The 19,845-nt window shown below is 35.2% G+C and overlaps 1 long non-coding RNA gene across 1 annotated transcript in view; it reads left to right on the top strand.

Annotated features, from left to right (window-relative positions):
• Positions 1-10,160: 10,160 nt before the first annotated feature.
• The window catches only part of LOC123533001 (uncharacterized), a 46,747-nt gene continuing 37,062 nt past the window's right edge, over positions 10,161-19,845 (top strand). Inside the window, exons 1-2 of the long non-coding RNA XR_008366231.1 lie at positions 10,161-10,386; positions 11,208-11,716. This is a non-coding gene — a long non-coding RNA (uncharacterized LOC123533001). The remainder of the gene's footprint in view (positions 10,387-11,207; positions 11,717-19,845) is intronic.

The following is a 19,845-nucleotide window of genomic DNA, read 5'->3' on the forward strand; positions in this document are numbered from 1 at the left end:
AATTAACACCCCCGATCGTGCCACCGTCACCACGGTAACACACTAATCTGGACAGCGTGTATTGTTTAACGCGAAGCAAAATTTAATATACTATACAAAATATTGGGTCCGCAGACCTGCGACTCCAACTTATGAATTTACAAAAAATCGTTTTTGGGCAAATTATTGGGGCCGCGGTCGCGGCCCCACTTCCGACGCCCCTGGAAACTGCAGACACCAAATCCTACTGTAATTCTCCTTATATATATAAACACTTATTGTTAATATTTTTGGCAAAGTATGGCCACTCCATGTCTTAGGTAACCCGACGTTACCTGCCTGCAGCCGAGGAAACCTTTGCTGAAAAATTCAGTCAACCGGGAGGAAATAGCACACCACATCATCATTAGGCAGTATCTCACACGGATGCAAGGGATATTACAGTACACCACAGTAAATTAAACATTCCCCATAACTCGACGTTACCTGCCAAGTAATAAAGAATATTTAGTGGACCGATGGAGCAAGGCAAGGTACTGTAATTCTAAGCAAGGCAAATACTATAATGAGCAAGGCTACAGTGCACCACAGTAAATTAAACATTCCCCATAACTCGACGTTACCTGCCAAGTAATGAGGAATATTTAGCGGACAGATGAGGCAAGGCACGGTACTCTAATTCTAAGCAAGGCAAATACTATCGTGAGCGAGGCTATGACATAAGGCTATGACACATTTAAGCGAGGCTAGTCAGATATTGCCAAAGCACTAGAGCAATACCTTATACACGGCAACAGACGGACTATAGCAACGTACAGAAGCACGCCCGATCGCCCCCGGCCGACAGAATTTTTCTTGGCTACAATAAATTTGCCAAAATTTATCCCCCAAAAATTCTTCGTAAATATTTAAGTTCTCAAATAACTTTTTATTACTAATATAGTTGCTGCTTGAAAAAAACTTGGTTCAACCTTGACAGACCAGACTAATAGCTAGGATAAAATTTATTTCTTTTGAGCACACGTTTTATGCTTAAAATTGTCCTTAATGTAATCCAAACAGAATTCGATCCCCACCAAGTTGAGATGTACTCAATCAGGAAGATAAAAGGCTGTTTTGCATCAATATCTGGGGAGACCACATCCCCGTTCCCAGAAGACATGATTTTACGGCCTATTTGGTTAATGCGCTTCCGTTTCCTTTCAATGCCTTTGTCCGACCCTTGGGCACCTCTGTAAGATGTCAATCCATACAAAAAATGTTTCTGGAAAAGCTTCTCTTAGGTTAGTTATTTCGTTTCTTATAATTTCCCAGAGTGACGGTGTTTTAATATTGACTAAATCGTTCCCACATAAATGAATGAGTATAATCGACGGTGTTGTTGCCAGTAATACTTGACACTGTATGTGATGTCGGAGACCGTTCCAATTCAAACCTCACTTCCTCCACCATGCGATAGTCGAGTCATCAATGTAAAAATTTGGTCTGCCAAATGTGGTAGCGTGAACCCCAGCCCAATACGGAACTGAGTCGCGATTATCCAGACATCTAACTGTATAAAATGATATTTAACTGAAAAGTCGGATGCTTGGTCAGACTACCAATACATCTAAAACTCTCTTCTTAAAACCGTATCCAAGAATATCTTTATGGTATATTATATTATAGCTATAAATCTGTTACTACCTGAGGTTTATATATAAACACATTTGAAAAGTGCAGGTTTCCAAACAGTGAATCACGTGCGAATATAAAGTTTGTAGGCATTTGATGACCATCTGCACAACTTTTTAATTGTCTCTGACGAATGACCTTGTGTTGCCAAGTCAGTCGCCTTACCAATTCTGAAACTGTGTGATCGAAAATGACCAGAGTTGTATTGTGTTAGACTTATTGCCTTTGAAAGTACATGTACATGCGTGAATTGTGACCTTGTGACGACTTTGCCATTGTTATGACAAAAAAAGACTTGTTCTCAACTTAGGTCGCAATTCTAAATACTCGAGAAATTTACTAACTGGGCATATCTTATCATTTTGTCTAGGCAATTTAACGAACACTGGTTTGCCCTTATGATATGTCTTATAATGCCGAAGACAAATAATGACATACTGATTATTATAACAGAAATTTATGTCGTTGACATGTATTTCATGAAATGTGGCGCTGTCAATTCACTTACTTGGAACAGACCAAAATAAGCCAAAGAAAACATGGCTGCAAAAAGTTTTGCTTCTTAGATATCATAACAGACAATGTGTATTTGGTGCTATTGCTGTAGCAATAAGTTGTATTGCTCTGTATTGAAGACGCTCCATAGGAAGGGAGGAATTAGACTGGGTTCTGGATCTGCTTCCGGTGCGAGCTCTCTGAATCTCGTCATCTGTGAACAGGATAAACAATCGCAAATAGCATTCTGGCGGCCCGGAACATGGCTTCAACCCAACTATTCAGTTTTAGACAATGTAGCGTTATCAATCTAACTAAACACGTAACTCTCCCTGATTTAGATGAAATTTATTTGATATATGTACAACTGCGATGTTAACATAGTTCAACCTAATCTTTTTATTAGCTAGTTGTGAATCCAAACAAACAGTGATACCATACGGGGAAACAACTCCAAGACAGTTATATCTGCAGTTATCCCCCTTGAATGGCAAGTGGCCCGACATGTTCAAATCCAGTCTGATTTCCTTTTTAAGTCTAAGGCGATGGAAAGATTTTGTGAGACCGCAGATTGAGTGTATTAAGCTACGAGGAAATGGTCTGCCCATTGGTGTGGCCCGACAACAGAAATTCAAGGAGCCGATCAGCGACTGCATATTTTTTTTAAAGTTGTTTTCTTGTGAGACAATATTTCAGTGATTTTTTAGATCACTTCTTTATTTTTGACTCTTGTATTCTCAAAGTCATTCTAAACCCCCCCCCCCCCCCCCCCCCCCAAAAAAAAAAAAACACTAAAATTTCGGTCGGGCCTTCCGTTTTCTCGCCCGCTAAAGGAACAAATAATTCTGACATTGTTTCTCTGAAAATTCTTAACGCACGTATGCACGATTCTGTGTCTTTGTTTGCCCCCAAAAAATCATCCAAGAAATGTATCAGACCACCTGAGCGTAGTTTACTTTTAACTGTAAATTAAAAAAAAAACGTGAACATCTTTCAAATGTGATACAGCTTATGGATGCACCGAAAGGTAAAGCTTTATCAAAATAAAATTTTCCTTCAAAACAAACCCCCAGTAATTCAAAATCTTCTGGTTTAATTGGTATTATTAGTTACACTGTTTTTCGAGACAGCATATATCCCGTATCCTGTCACCAACAAGTTGTGTAACGATTTTATCTTGTCGACAACCCTTTACTTACCTGCTAAAATCTGATATTTTGTAAATTAACAAAGCGGCAGCCATTTTTTTTTTAAATCAAAATTCATATCTGAAATGTACTAGCAGGATATGGAATATATCCTGTCTCCACGTGACGTCTATTGACCAATAGAAATCCAAGAAACTTGTAGGAGGCAAGATAATAATCTATATGCGCTACGTATATCAGTTTTAAACATCTTACAGTTGTGTCCTAGTTCTTGAACTAATCTAACGACTTCGCCAAAACTTGTGTATTGTACTGAACACAAAGCCGGGTCTTGTACTGAACACAAAGCCGGGTCAATATAATTGTTCACGGATTCGCCCGGAGGGTAAGATAAGTGATGAATAATCCTATATTCGCCAGGTGTTTTCTTAGGGACAAGACCGATAGGTGACACAATTAAATTTGGCAAAGATCGTTCGGTAAACGGACCAGCAACCCTACCAGATTCAACTTCTTTATCTATTTTGGAATTTATCAAATCTGAATTAAACACAGTAGATCTTAATTTTTTTTGAGTCTCTGGGTGCACGTGGACCTGTGTATTGTATTGGAAAACCATAAATGAAGCCGTTCAGGAGAAAAGTGGCCTCACGTTGATCATAAGCTTGTAAGTATTTTTTAAAGCTGAAATTTTTACCGGTGAACCTGCTAATTTCATGATATCAACAGAACTATTTTGCGTAACCTGGTCAGACTTTTGAGCACTAATGTTTCCTTGGGACTGTATCACCCGCGCCTAAAAAACTGTCTGCCACGAAAAGTAACTCTTTGTGCAGGCGCCTGCGTTTGCATGCCGGTGTAACGTTGTAAACTGACCCCCATAGAATAATGACCCCCCGGTCATTATTTTATATAGAAAAGTGACTCCCCGATCATAATATTATGACTCCCCCACACGTAGAAAAATGAGCTTCACATAGACTTGTGACCCCTATAGAATAACGACCGCCTAACCCAAACCCTAACCCATCTAAGGTACACTTACAACATAATTATCCCCCACCGATAGGCATCGGAGGAGAATATAGTAATGGCACCTGTCCGTGTGAGCGTCCGTACATACGTGCGTGCAACATTTTTGTGACCGCAACTCCTCATTCATTATTGGACGGAATTATAAGATTGAATTGATTCAAACTTTCAGGGATTACTACTACTGATGCTTAGTTGTGCAGGAATTTTGGATTTGCTCCACTTGTTCGGGAGTTATGGCACTTTGTTACATTTTTGTATATATATATATATATATATATATATATATATATAAAGGGATACAGTGAAACACCGCTCGCTCGAGGTCGCAAGGGGATGAGCAAAATGCTCGAGTTATCCATGGTTTCGAGCGACCCAAACATTGACCAACATACGAATAAAATTGAAGTTTGTTTACCAATTGTCATCGAGATCATTTGCAGAGGCAACGGTGATGCGTAATAATAATACACTCGTGACATTTTCAAAAAACGTATTACAAACGTTATTTATGAGAGATCGTAAATGGCACATGTGAAGAAACAGCTAAGACATTTTTTTTTTGAAATACTGCTATCGAATTCGCAGTTTTCTTCTCCAAATTAAGATCTCATAATTATCGTCTCTATTTTATGAAAAGGCTACTGTATCTATTTCCTTTATTTGCATGCAAACAACTGTTGATTAAAATATTAAGATCTCATAATTATCTTCTCGATCCCGCAGAAAAAAGTAATAATTAATAACAAGTTTGATCAATAAAATTTTTCTTCCACCTTTTCATCAATAATTAATCTCATTATCAGATCAAATATACCGACAAACAAACATTTAAGATAGTCGGGGAATAGATCATGCAATTCTCACGACGTGCGAAAATTTTAAATTAACCCATACATTCTGACCGCCGAAGGTGTTAAAATTTTTGACACCTCTGCTCGAGTTTGCCATAAGCAACAAAGAGTAAATTAATACACAGGGACCAGGTGTCATGCTCGAGCGATCGAGTTATCGATGCTCGACCCAGCCATGGTAATTTCACATAGAAAATAGAAGGAAATCGGCCGGGACCACATGAATTGTTCGAGCGAGCCCGGGTGCTCGAGTCATCGATGCTCGAGCGAGCGGTGTTTCACTGTATAATTATATTCAGAACAGTTGACTTTCCCATACGTGAGATCCGCTAGGATACAAGTTCGCATTATAAATTATTATATACTAGTAGTAGAGAGAATTTATACGAACTAAATCACCACCACAATATACCAGACCAATTATGACTAAGCGCCTAGCAGTACAAACGGACACGCATGCCACAGCAAGTCCACTAACCCAATAAGATTATTTTCGATGCTGCTTTATATACGAGCCCGAATTGTACTACACATTCGTACTGGTTCAACATTTGCATATATATATACTCAAATCTCTGTTTTCATGTCTCACAAATCAGTAGTGACTTTTGAAAAAAAAAACTTCAGCCTATTGAAATACTTCAAGCGTGAAACATTTATAGGTAACAAAAAGATTTAGATCTAAAACATGTTCTAAACAAAAAGTCATGCACCTTTTAAAGCAGGAGTTTCGTGATCTACGTTTTAAGTATGTTCTACTGTGTACCTTGAAAGTTGCAGGGGTTCCAAGTTGCAAAAGGATTCCTTTATGTATCCCCCTTCCATTAGGGCATCTGTTTCTATTGGCAAAGGTTTGATACGGCGAAAAATTATCCCTTTGGGGAGACCTATCCGCTTTAATAAGCAAGCGCGCTACCATTGCACCACCGAGGCTCACAAAAGTAAGTATTTAAAAGAGGATGCGTAATTCGGCCTCAACCGGGATAGATGCGTTGTTATGCCACCACAATTTGAAGAATAGGGTGAATTAAGGTGGCTTGCCAGTCTTCTTTGACGCCGATCGACGTAATAATGGTCGAAAAGTAAAGATATCATATTGCCCTGATATTTGGTATTCATATACAAGGACACCTCCCCTTCATTTTGTACGATTCCGATCTTTTATATTACTTTTTGTTTAGCAAAGGGCTGTGTCGTACAATTAATGAATAATTGAAGTATCTGGAGTAAATATGGCTTATCTTTTTCGCTGGATTAATTTCAAAAACATCATTCGGATGCTCTTGACAAGGGAAACAGAATGATATAAGTCAGTGTTGTCAATCGGAAATTTTATAAAATGTCACTATCATGATGGGCGTTAAATGTTCTAAAAATTGCGCGATTCTTTTGATCTTAGAGTAGGACCATACGATCTTCGGTGGACGATTTAGTCGACGGAAAACGATTCAACTTACTAACGACTTTTTGCTATGTAAATTCCGAACTAATTTATGAAATAAAAAGGGGCTCTTTCCATGGAATATTTCACAAGATGCGCTAGAAGCATATATAATTACATCGCGTTCATCACTGAAGTAGCCTAAACGTCATCCGACCTAACACAAGTTTCAACGTTACAAAATCTTAATGTAATTGCTGTTTTTGAAAAAAATCACGGTAAGACCCTTTTTTCTATTTGGTTTATTGGTTCGTATCCATATTATTCATATTCAGTTTAACGCCCTCTTTTAGATAGCCAGAATTGGCTAGTTTTCAGGCGGCGAGGATGCCTGGGTTTCAATCAAGTAACGCTGGGTTACTTACCAGAACTCCTCTAGTTGAGTGGGAAACATGTGTTTCATAATTTCCAGCTTCCCTGCCCGGGAATCGGAACCCGGATTGCTGGATTAGGAGTCAATGACCTTAACCACTCGGCAACTTCAACCAAATACTTACGCAAAATCACTGTAAGTGACAAGTAGTTTGAATCATTTTCTGTAGGCCAAATCTCTCACCAAGTTTGTATGGTGAGGTTTTTGCTTTATTTCTAAAGGATGATCTCAATTGCTATCAAGAAAACATGGCCATAATCATTTCAGATGACTAATAAAAGATGATAATACACTGTTTGTAAACAAAACCAAATTATCCTCCAGCCTAAATATCGGTTCTCTCAATTTCTATAGTAACCTTAAAATGACTTAGGTATATCTTCTATTATTGTAATACATCTCTTTATATACAACAGTGATAATTCAAATAAAAACCCTTTTAAATTTCAGTTTTAGCTCATCTGAGTTTTTGAAAAAAATACAAAATGATGAGTTATTGTCATCACTTGATCGGCGTCGGCGTCGGCGTTGGCTGGTTAAGTTTTATGTTTAGGTCAGCTTTTCACATAAACTGTCAAAGGTATTGCTTCGAAACTTGCAACACTTGTTCATCATCAATAGCTGACACTGTACAGCAAGAAACGTAACTCCACCCTGCTTTTTGTAAGAATTTTTGCCCCTTCTGGACTTAAAAACTATCAGATTTCTTGGTTAAGTTTTATGTTTAGGTAAACTTTCCTCCTAAACTATCAAAGCTATTGCTTTGAAACTTGCAATAGTTGTTTACCATCATATGCTGACTCTGTACATCAAGAAACATAACTCCATCCTGCTTTTTGCAAGAATTATGGCCCATTTTGGACTTAGAAAATCATGGGTAGGACAATCCTTCTATTATACAAAAAAAAATCAGATGAGCATCAGCATCCGCAAGGCGGTGCTCTTGTTCAATAGATGTAAGTTTATTTTTAGCGGGGCCTCTAAGAGATACTGCTGTTGTGTCAGCTTTAGACGCAGCAGCAGCAGCAGCAGAAACAACAACAAAAACAACAACAGCAAATAGGAATATGATAGTGGCTTGAATTGATAAAGAATATGTTAGTAATAGGTTAGGTGGGGGTCAATATTTTATAGATAAAATCGGGGTGTCATTATTTTATAGGGGGTGTCAATATTTTATAGAAAGGGTTCATTATTCTATATAAAATAATGACCGGGGGAGCGGGGTGGTCATTATTCTATGGGGGCCAGTTTACAACGTTACACCGGCAGATTCTCCCGGTCTTGTGCATCTTACCGCAGGGTGAGGGCCGTGACAGTTAGTGCATGTATGAGAAAACCTGCAACTCGGTCACGCGCAAGCGCCCGAGTTGAAGTCATTGCACGTGTACCTGTACGGGTTAGAAGAATGTCTAAGCACAGGCCTCATCTGCATACATCGCCACCACAGGTCATTGTTGATTTTGACCATGGTGCCGGTGTGATAGCCTGGCGCAAACAGAATTGTTCATCATACTCGCTCCAACTTAAGGGCACATAAGTAACTATTTAGAATAAAGAACGACAGGACACAAATGTAGCAAATCGGACACAAAAGTAACTAAAACTGTATAATTTAATGTCATTGTAGTTGTCTTTCAATCTTGCCATACACAATAACGTACACTGCATTAAACAAAACTTGACGAATGACATCCTAGCAATAGGATCATTTGTCGAGAGGAAGGTATTTTATGTTTTTTCTTTAGTCTCAAATATTCGAATCAACTAATTAATAACCGTTTATATATTTCAAACCATTCGCATTTTGTATCAAGTTGGTCTAAGGGAAACAACTAAAACAATTCACATAGTAAAAGAAGGAGCATAATTGATTCCTCACTACGTTATGATGTGAAATCAATAGTATATGTTCATACCTCTTGTAAGTAACATAAATATTTTCATAGAGCTTTGGTTAAAGAGAGACAACTATTACAATAACGCAACGGGTATTACAATGAAAACTATAAGATATAGATTAATGGCAAAATTTTCAACGTCGAAGCAAAGGAGTTTTATAATCCTATGTATAGTTTAACAGTGTCGGTAAAATATCCCGAAGAGAAAATATATACTGGTAAACTGTTGGACCTGTATGCCGACATTAAATGATTATTTTACCCAGTGTTGCGCCTTGGTTATTACATATATAACATTTTTAATATAATAAAAGTAACTGAGATATTTAGAAGTTATATTTCCGTTAACGTTTGGACCCCCCCCCACCCACCCCCTCAAAAAATTTTTTTTTCCCGTTGTAAAGGTATATCTATTGTTATAAATAAACGAATGGCATATGATAAAAGCAACACTCATAGTCAGCTTTTTAAACTGTTTATGTTTGAGTGTTTCACCTATCACACCCTTCACATTTATGATAAGTTTGGAGTTGAGTCACTTCGACACAATGTAGTTTATTTCCAGCTTTTGATTGTGGAGGAATACCAAATGTGCTCGCCTGGGCATTGTTTCAGGCACGGACAGGAACATGGGAAGAACCACTGACCTTCCATAAGCCAGCTGGATGGCTTCTTCATAAGAATAATTCTACATTGTAATCGAGTTTCGAATACATATTGGTGAGGGGTAACTGATTCGAAGGCAGTGACCTTAAGCATTTAGACAGGGAGTCTCAGTCTCGTCCTCACCACTTTCAAAAGGCAACTATAAACCAAACAATTTACAAGTTATAAAATAATACATTTTATCAAATCAAATCAAGACCTTTATATGGCTACACGTTTTATATACTCTAACTCATTAATAGTTATATGCCAAATTATAAGCTGCATGGGGTCTTTCAATCTTAATAACAGTCAATGATGCATGAAGAGTTTATCATTCGGAGAAAAATAGGAGTTTTTTTCTTTGCTTCTATAACAAATAAAAATATAAAATACACAATATACAACATCTATGCTGTTTTCGGGTTTCATATTTTGATTTTAAGCAATAAAACACTTCTATTATCAAAACCTGTATTGAGCGATTTTAAACATATATTGTATATCATACAGGTAGACAATGATATCTGAGAAATATATACATATTATTGCAATCGATATTGTATGTTAAACAAGCTTCTCTCATAATATTTCTTTCTTTCTGTAGCTTGTGTGGAGATGGTGACACTATATACAATGGATTGAGTTAGGAGTACATTATATTTTAGCGGAATATTAAGTCTGTGCAATACGCAAATAGTAGTGTTATTTGTTTAGAATACAAATATACATATATACATGAATATGTTTGAAAATGTTTTGATTAGAAATCTGTATTTGGATATATTAATACTAACAATTAATTGGATTATACTAAAAGAATTGCGGATATATAGAGTTATAGGTGAGTAATGATGATTAAAATGTTTGGTGAGTTAAGGCGTAGTCGGGACTATTCGTACTGCTGTTCTTGATAATTGTGCTTGCAACCAGCCTTCCAATAATTGCACGACTTTGCATGATCAGCCACTATTAGTTGCACAATAAGTTTTGATTGTTTTACCACCAGTCCGGACTCTTTGTGCGACTGGTTATTGAAAACTGTACTTAGTCTGAGGTAATTATACGAACACAATCTCGCGAGGTCTTGCGACCAGCCGTCCAATTATTACTATGCACGGTATTTAAAATATGGTTGCTTTATTGGACGTCCTCAACGAAGTTGTTCTTGTTTTTTTTTCCGAACAAATATGAAATAATAATATGCAATTTATGGATCATTTTTGGGTTGTATATTTTGATTTTAAGCAAGAAAACACTTCTGCTATCAAAGTGTGCATTGAGCAATATTGAACAAGCATATCAAACAGGTAGGCAATAGTATCGGAGAAATACATATTATTGCAATCGATATTTATAGTTTAACAACCTACTCAAAACATATCTTTCTTTTGGTAACTAAGCGGATAAAATGACACTATATACAATTTCTGAATATACTGAAATAATTCAATAGGGACATTATATTTATGCGAAATATTCGAATTTTGTGCAAAATACAAATTGTTTTATTTGTTTAAAGTAAGGATAAACTTATATACATAAATTTGTTTTAAAAGCGTTTTTATTCGAAATCTATGTTTGGATATATCAACACTAATGGTCAAATATATTATGTTTAATGAAATGCGGATATGTAGATAACTGGTCAATTTTTGTCAACAGGTTTTGGAAACAAAAGAAACTCCTGCAAACATTTTTGAGCCAAGAAGTTACATGGTGAGAGGATGTATATTTGCGATTTGTCAAGAAATTACCTTGAGAGTCTACCTTTTAAATTCTTTCTTATGGATTTATTGTTCTAGGGTATATTTGGATATATATCGTTCTTTGGAAAATATTTTATGTGTTGTGTAAAAATGGGATGGAATATTGTTATATCTAATATTTCTGTGAATTCTAATGTGTTGGAATATATTTTTCATTGTTTTTGTTTATGTGTTTAAAAATTGGATGGAATATTGTGTACACCCAATATTCCTAGTGAATTCTACTTTGGATTAATTAATATGTATTCACAAAATTGGATTTAAAGTGTTCTAATTATTCTAAAATTTTCCTTTAAAATGTCCTTTGCTTACATATAAGAAATATTCGAAATCTGTGTTTGGATATATCAACACTAATCATCAAATATATTATGCTGAAAGAAATGCGGATATGTGGAGTTATAGGTGAGTACTAATAATTAAAATATTCTTTAGGTTGGATGTTATTCCAGCAATGTTCCAGCATTCCTCCGGGAGAAACATTAACAGTAATGCCTTGCACCGCCGTTAATATAATTTTATATCACAGCATTATTTGAAAAACTTACATAAAAGGATAATTTTATCTGCGGAGCTGGGAGTAGCCATTAAGATTCAGAACAGAACACATTGAACACAATACTAACTGTCTGATCCACCGAATCCGCATCATAGGTTTTGATTCGAAATCTGTGTTTGGGTATATCAAAAATGATCAAAAGCTGATAATATCTATATGTGTACACATCCACTTTACGACACTGCTTCTTTGATTTAAAGCTATACACAACAATTTCTTAGACCTCAGATTGATTCCTATCATAAACGAAACTTTCTAAAATTATCTTTCATTAAAAATGAATCGCGTTGATTGCTTTACCAAGAATTTTAGAGACCAATCTATAGTCAACTCTATTTTTACAATAAAATTGTCTCGGACATAGAGCTTAATGTTCCAGACAATTGTAACCGTAAAGAATCTAAATACTGTTACCAACCAGCCGGACATATCATAACGGGTGATTTTAAGATTTTTAATGATAGAAGAATTAGTAATATTTACTCCAAAGGTTCGAAAGATAGAATTTCCTTGTCTATTAACTTTAAATAATGTCCCTCTGAAATAATTCAGTCTATTGACGACTATGTTATTAAATGGTGCCGAAAAGAAAATGCAGATCGGAACGATCTCACTGAATAGACAAAGAATATATTTAAAATCATAAAACTCGAGTTGAATTGTATGAATCAAACCTTTCCTTATTACCTCCTAAACCAAAGTTGTCACTTCGAAGTTTAAAGAAAAACTTTATCTAATGTAAACACGAATTTTGTTTAAACTTACAGACAAAGCTTCAAAAATGACTGTACTACACAGAAATATTACAAAATGATCTGAAACAGTTTATCACTACAAGATGAGAATAATATTGTAAAAAGTCATGTAAATCAATGTATAAATTTTAATGTCGCATTTAACGAAAATCAGATGAAGCTCCCTACTCTTTATTGGATCACTAAACTTCACAAAACTCCATATAAAGCTCGATTTATTGCAAATTCAACCTTATGCTACAAAACAAATTCTCTAGACATCTTATTTTACTGCAATAAAAGACTACGTACAGAATTATTGATCCAAGGTATATGAGAACTCGGGTGGTAATCTGTTTTGGTCCATCAAGAACTCTGGAGATGTTATCAAAAAGATAATAAACAAACACTTCAATTGTTCGAGTATAAGTATAGGTATCGCACAGAAATAAGGCGCTTTAAAATGTAAACAAACAAAAACTATAGCATAAATTTAAGTAAGTACTCTACGTTTACGATGCAAACAGTAACTCCTCATTGGCCGAGCGGTAACGGTATTCATGTCCTACTTTTTCGTCGGGAGTTCGATTCCCAGAGCCGTAAAAAATATTTTCTAAAATTATTTATTTATTTTTTCAATATGATTCAACGAAAACAACACGAGTTGGTTAATACTGTGCTAATTTGTTCACAAACTTATATATGTCACGGTTAACACGTAATTATTTTAAATACGCTTCATCTTTAATATGATTTAACATTTTTGAAGCTTTCATGAATGAATTAGAAACCAGAGAAAAAAGAACAAACTTACACAAAGTACGTAAATTAGAATGGAAAATGAAAAAGATATTGGACGAATGCAAGGTTCGAATCATCCCGAATATTACTACAAAATGATTGCATGTCTGTCCACGCAACCTACTGCGCCATCAATCCAACTATTGAACTGATTTTTATATCTTTAAATTTTAAAAGAGAGAGCTAAGTACTGATTGTTTATTTACATGTTGCTAAAAATGAAATCGCCATAATACTGTGCGGTACTTATACTTATGACTTTTCTACTGTTTGTACTGAATTATCATATAATATTATTAAAAAAAACCCCAAACTGGTAGCTTTAACTGAGAAAACATTTGCAAGACAAAACGTTAATTAGCTGGCATGTAATGAAACTAGAACATTCTTTTTTAACAGTTAATTTAAGAGATACAATCTATGGAGTTGTGATCAGGTTTGTGAAGCTCTAAGGTTTCTATTAGATAACATAGTAATCAAATTTGGCAATAAAACTTACAGACAAGTATTTGGTATCACAAGAAAATGAACTGCGCCCCACTTATTGATGATTTATTCTTATACAGTTATGAACGAGAATTCGTGTTTAGTTTATCCACTAAGACACAGACACTGAAATTACTGAAGCTTTAAATGGAACCTCAAGGTATCTTGATGATATTTTAAATATTGACAACCTATATTTTTCAGAAATGGTGAAACACATTTACCTAAAAGAGTTACAGCTTAACAAAGCTAATACTTCAGATTGTGAAGCGTCATTTTTGTATTTAAAAACAACAATTGTGAATAATAATCTAGAAATGAAAATTTATGATAAAAGACACGATTTTAATTTTGACATTGTCAACTTCGCCAATCTTGGTGGAGATGTCCCTCGAGCAACATCATACGGTGTCTATATTACACAACTTATTCGTTTTGCAGGAGCTTGCTCAAAGATACAGGATTTTAATGATAGAAATCTTCATATCGCCCTAATTTTTTAATGTAGGAGTTTGAATTCTGTCTCATTAAATCTGTTTACTTGGGACACCTTTGGAAAAAATGATATTTAAAGTTTTATTTTGTGTTTTATAATTGTTAACAATAGTTTGATGTTTCTTTTATCATAATTAATGCTGTAGTGAATTCTCTGTAAACGTTTTTGATAGTGGCAATCACATTGAAATTTGTCTCTACTTGAGCTTGAGGAAATTCCATAAATTATACAAAATTTACAAAAAACGGCACGGTAAAAGTTGTTTAAAATTTTCAACACAGTGCGAAACATGGTCAAATTTAAGAATATACCAAGCAAATGCCATTTTTTAAACATTACCATTAGGGGTCCATTACCTTAATATGATTTGGTATTTTTCGCTAGTGAAGAGCCTTTCTCAGCTGTGATTTTATTTATTTTGTGTTGTCTAACTTGTTGAAAATAGGGTTGGCATGCCCTAAACACGTTTTAACCCCCAGTTTCCTTATAGGTTACTGACAGTTCCAAGGTTGTGCCCCTATTTTCAGCAGGCTACTGTCTGTCTTGTATTTTGTGTTTCGTATGTTGGCTTGTTTGTTGTAAGCGTTTTTTCCTCCACCTCATCACTCTCCCTATCGCCACCATCATTTCCCCTTGCTATTGCGCTCCCTTGTTTTGACATCCCCTAACCCTTTTCTATGAGTATTATTTCGTATCCTCCTTTATTTTGGCTGCCGATAAAGGATTGATTTTTCCTCCTTACATGTGTATTTTTTGTATGTTATAGTGTCTAGGGCGGTGCCCTACAGTGTTGTTGTATCTTACTTGTCTGTTTATCTATTTCAGTTAGTTGGGTGTGGCTGTGTGTGTTTACCTTTGGTACATAAATGTCTGCGCTATTGTATAGTTTACGTTGTAGTGTAACTGTGATTAAGGAACATAGTATTCCCTTTGTATATTCATCCTTGTTCTACTTTCACATTCAACCTCCTCCCCTACCCCTTCTCAACTTTTTACCCCTTTCCCCTTCCTCCCCCTTTATCTTTATTTTGCATGACGTTTTAATGTACTTGTTGGATTTTTTAAGCCACCCGTCTGTAATATTCTTTCCGTTACAATTTCTTTTTGTTGTGGGCCTACTTTGCAAATGCGTGGATCTAAGGCTGTGTTTTAGTACTCTGTGCTTCCGAGAAATCTACCCTTACCTATTATCTTTCGTAAGTTGCTGCGTTACTTTGAAATGTCAAGATATGAACCAGATATTGTTTTGAAGGTCACATTTAAACGACGTCGATGACGACAACGTCAAAATTAAACAAAGAGTTTGGCGTAAAGATCATAAAAAGGATCACAGTATGATACATAAATACTGGTGAAAAAATGCAGTATAAGTGCAATGATTAAGGAAAGGCACCAGTAAAAACTGATTATGGAATACATACACAGTCATAATATATCTATATATATATAAAAATAAAGAGCAGCATCTCATAAAAAGACTAGAAATTAAATGTCAGATACTGACTTAAACTATCTGAGCATTTAACATTTAAAAAAAGGAATTAGATCTTAAAAGTGTAAAAAAAAACCAAACAAAAATGATTTCTGACAGCTGTCTTAAACTGTTTAAAAGCTGTAATGCTGCGTATTTGGTGGGGCAACTTATTCCAAAGGGTACAACCCTGATATGTAAAATACTTTTTACAAAATCATTTAACTTTAGGAATACAGAAACAGCCACTGTCACTAAACTTTAACTTAGATTAATCAGACTGGGGGACAGGCAGTTACTTTAAAACGTTTGTTATGGCTATGCATGGAGCTTACAGGGTTAAAATGCTCTCCCAAATACTCCAGTGCCATACCTGATTAAATCTTAAAAGGCATGACACAATTTAATTCTGTCAACCCTTTTTTCAACTGGCAACCATTTTAAATATTTGAACTAGTCTGGACCGATGTGAGCCATAGGATCCATATTCAAAACTAATCTTATCAGTTTGTTTTGGGTTGTCTGAAGTCGATTTTTCAGATATCGTGTCAGACCCTGATTCTAGAAGGAACAGGCATTGTCAAAGTGATACTAAATAAGAGAACTAACCAATTACTTTCTGATGTTAACAATTCACATTTGTTTTTATTTAAAAACTTTAACCTACCATTGGCTTTGCTAATTCCTTACCTAGACATAGACTCATCAGTCAAGCTTTGGCTTCAAAGTAGCTGCAAGATACTAGACAGACTGAACAGCATCTATGGCCTTACCATTGCAAGTTATATTCGTATTGGATTGAGTCCTTAGTTTTGGTTTATATCAAATAAAATATAAAATGGACTCTGTTTTGCCTGAATGCTACCTATAAGCCACTCACTGACTGTTTCCAGTTCTCTGGTAAGCACAGACTCAATTCGACCTTTGCTTTTACCTGTTACCAATATGCTTGAGTCATCAGCATAAAATAGCAGTTTATGTTTTAACACTGCCGACATTTCATTTACACATATTAAAAATAAAAGCGGTCCTAGAATGGAACCCTGTGGAACACCACATATGATACGATAAAAAGAAGATAAAATACCTGATACATTAACCAGTTGATGTCTGTCATACAGATAGGACCTAAACCATCTAATGGCATCATCATTTAACCCAGGGGATTCAAATTTCATTAATGAAATACCATGGTCAACAGTGTCAGTAGCCTTTTGCAGATCAAAAATTACCATTCCTACCATCTGACTTTTATCCATCTGGAATCGTATAAAGACGGATAGATGTATGAGACATGTATTAGTTTAAAAACCTGGCCTGAAGCCAGACTGAAAACCATAAAGCAAATTATTATTAAGATAAGCTTCAAGTTGATCATATATTACTTTTTCAAAAAGTTTTGTAATGATACTTAATATTGACACTGGACGATAATTGCCGACTTCTGGTTTGTCATTTTTCTTAAACAATGGTACAACCTGGGCAGACTTCAGAGCTTCTGGCACTACACATTGAATAATTGACAAGTTAATAACATAAATAAGAGGATTTGCTATAATAGAGGCAAGGTCTCGAACAAACCGAGCTGGTATTTGGTCTAAGCAGTAACTTTATTGGCACTTAGCTTATTTAAATATTAAAAAAAAACCCACAGAAATAACTGATAAGTGATAACTATTAGGTTTAACACCGTTATCTCTTTAAAAACTTGAAATAATGTTTTCCATACTTATAATAGCACTGTGGAAGTTTCTCACCAAGCTTAGAAGCAAGAGCTGTGTAAAATGAATTAAATGTTTCAGTTAACTTCAGTTTGTCAAAACCGATTTCACCATCCAATTTCAAACCTATGTTATTTGAAACCGGCCGTCCTTTATTGGAAGGGAGACCAAGAGATTCTAAAGTTCCACAGAGTTGTTGAGTCAGACTTATTTTCTTTAAGGTATTTGACCCGTAATAATGTACCTCCTTCTTGAAGAGTATTCAATTCCTCCCAAAAACCTCCTTTAATTGCAATTTTCTCGGGGGCGTAGGTTCAAGCCCCACCGGGACCAATTTTTTGCCTTGTTTTCCTTTTTTTCTAGTATGTTGTTACATCTTTCAAGACTAATTATTGATTAATTGTACAAAAGTGGAAAAATTTCATTTGATAAGCGACTTCTTGTTCAACTTGTTCAAATTAAATTTTCCTCTGAACCAGAAGGGGTAGAGTTAGACATATTTAAAAATACTGAGTTACATGGGGTAACAATTCTCTATTTTGCCTTCATTCCTTAAATTACATATTGTGGAAGAAATATAGATAGGTTTACTTCTGCCCCAAGGTTGTTTTTGAATGAAGTGAGCAACTTCGAAACAGACCCACTGGATTCGACCTTAATTTTTCAGAGTTGGAATTAGAATTCCGTTGGCTTGAGGCAGCTTAGAAAAATGATATTGACAGTTTTATTTTGTGTTTTATAATTGTTTACCTATAGTTTGATGCTTCTTTTATCAAAATTAATGGAATAATGAATTCCCTGCAAACATTTTGCATAATGGCCATCACTTTGAAATTTGTCTCTACTTGAGCTTTGGAACTACCATAAATTATACAAAATTTATAAAAAAGCGGCACGGTAAAAGTGGTTTAAGAATTGAAACACAGTGCAAAACACGGGCAATTTTAAGAATATACCAAGCAAATGCCATTTTTAAATATTACTTTTAGGGGTCCAATACCTTAAGCTGATCACTAAAATATTTCTGTTTAGCCACACGAATAAGAGACTGAAATTTATTTCTTAGCAATTTTAAACGAGCAAAATGTTCATCATACCTATTTTTCTTAAACAAATTTTAAGCTTTATCTCTATCATTAATAAATTGTAAGATTTTAGTATTGATCCAAGGCTCAATACGCTGTTTAATAAGAACTTGTTTGACTGGAGCAATATCATTCACAACTGACATAAAAATTAATATAAAGTTATTCCAAGCATATACAACAATGTCACAAATGATAACTTGACTCCAGTCAGCATTTGATAAACAGTGTTGAAAGGCTTCTCTATTATTGTTCATTAATGAACGAAGTTTCACTGTATTGTGTTAACCAGTAAAAGTTCTAGACACTTTTCTAGCACATATCACGTATACACATGTCAACAACATTACTCTGTGAAATTCCTTCAGTGTCTTACAGTATTAAATCAACCGTTGAGCACACTGTTGATGAAATTCTAGTAAATTCGTTTATCAACTGGTATAAATTGAACATTTCCATCAATGCATTGGATTTTTTTAAGAGCACAGTTTTCTAATTTGGACACATTTGTATTAAAGTCTCCAAGTAAAATATGTTCCAAAACTCATTAAAGTGACCAGAAGAATACAGTTTCTAGAATTGCATAGAAATTTAACTGTTTCGGTGGCCTGTATACATCATCACAAATAATCGGTTTTGGCTCCGGAAGTAAAATTTCTACCCATGTCGCTTCCAGCTCAACATGACCGAGATTTTCCTGTCCATTAAAGGCAATGTCCCTACGAATATACATGCATACACCTCCTTTTGTCTATTCTGGTCTTTACGTCGAATGATATAATTATCAATACGTAATTCAGAATCAAATATTGTATCATCAAAATTCAGTTAAACAGATACAGGCTGCACTGGTTCTTCTGCATAATAAACGAATTTCTTCAAGTTTTGGAAGAAGACTTGCATGAAGTGTAGACTTCTGTTCTTAAAACATTTGTATTTTTCACTATATTCTTAGGATGAATTCTGCACTGTAGGATCTGGACATGGATGCATGTCACCACACAATAATAAACATACAGGTACAAAGTTACTAGTACTACTGGATTTCATTACAACACTCCTCTGCTTCTTTACCGATGAATAATAGCTAGTTACAAAGTTCTCATAAAATGACAAGTGTCCCATAGACATTAAGGATCGATCGTACTGTAAAGATGGTGGGTAAGGTACTTTGCGAAATA

This window comes from Mercenaria mercenaria, chromosome 11 (assembly GCF_021730395.1).
Source record: "Mercenaria mercenaria strain notata chromosome 11, MADL_Memer_1, whole genome shotgun sequence".
Taxonomy (NCBI): domain Eukaryota; kingdom Metazoa; phylum Mollusca; class Bivalvia; order Venerida; family Veneridae; genus Mercenaria; species Mercenaria mercenaria.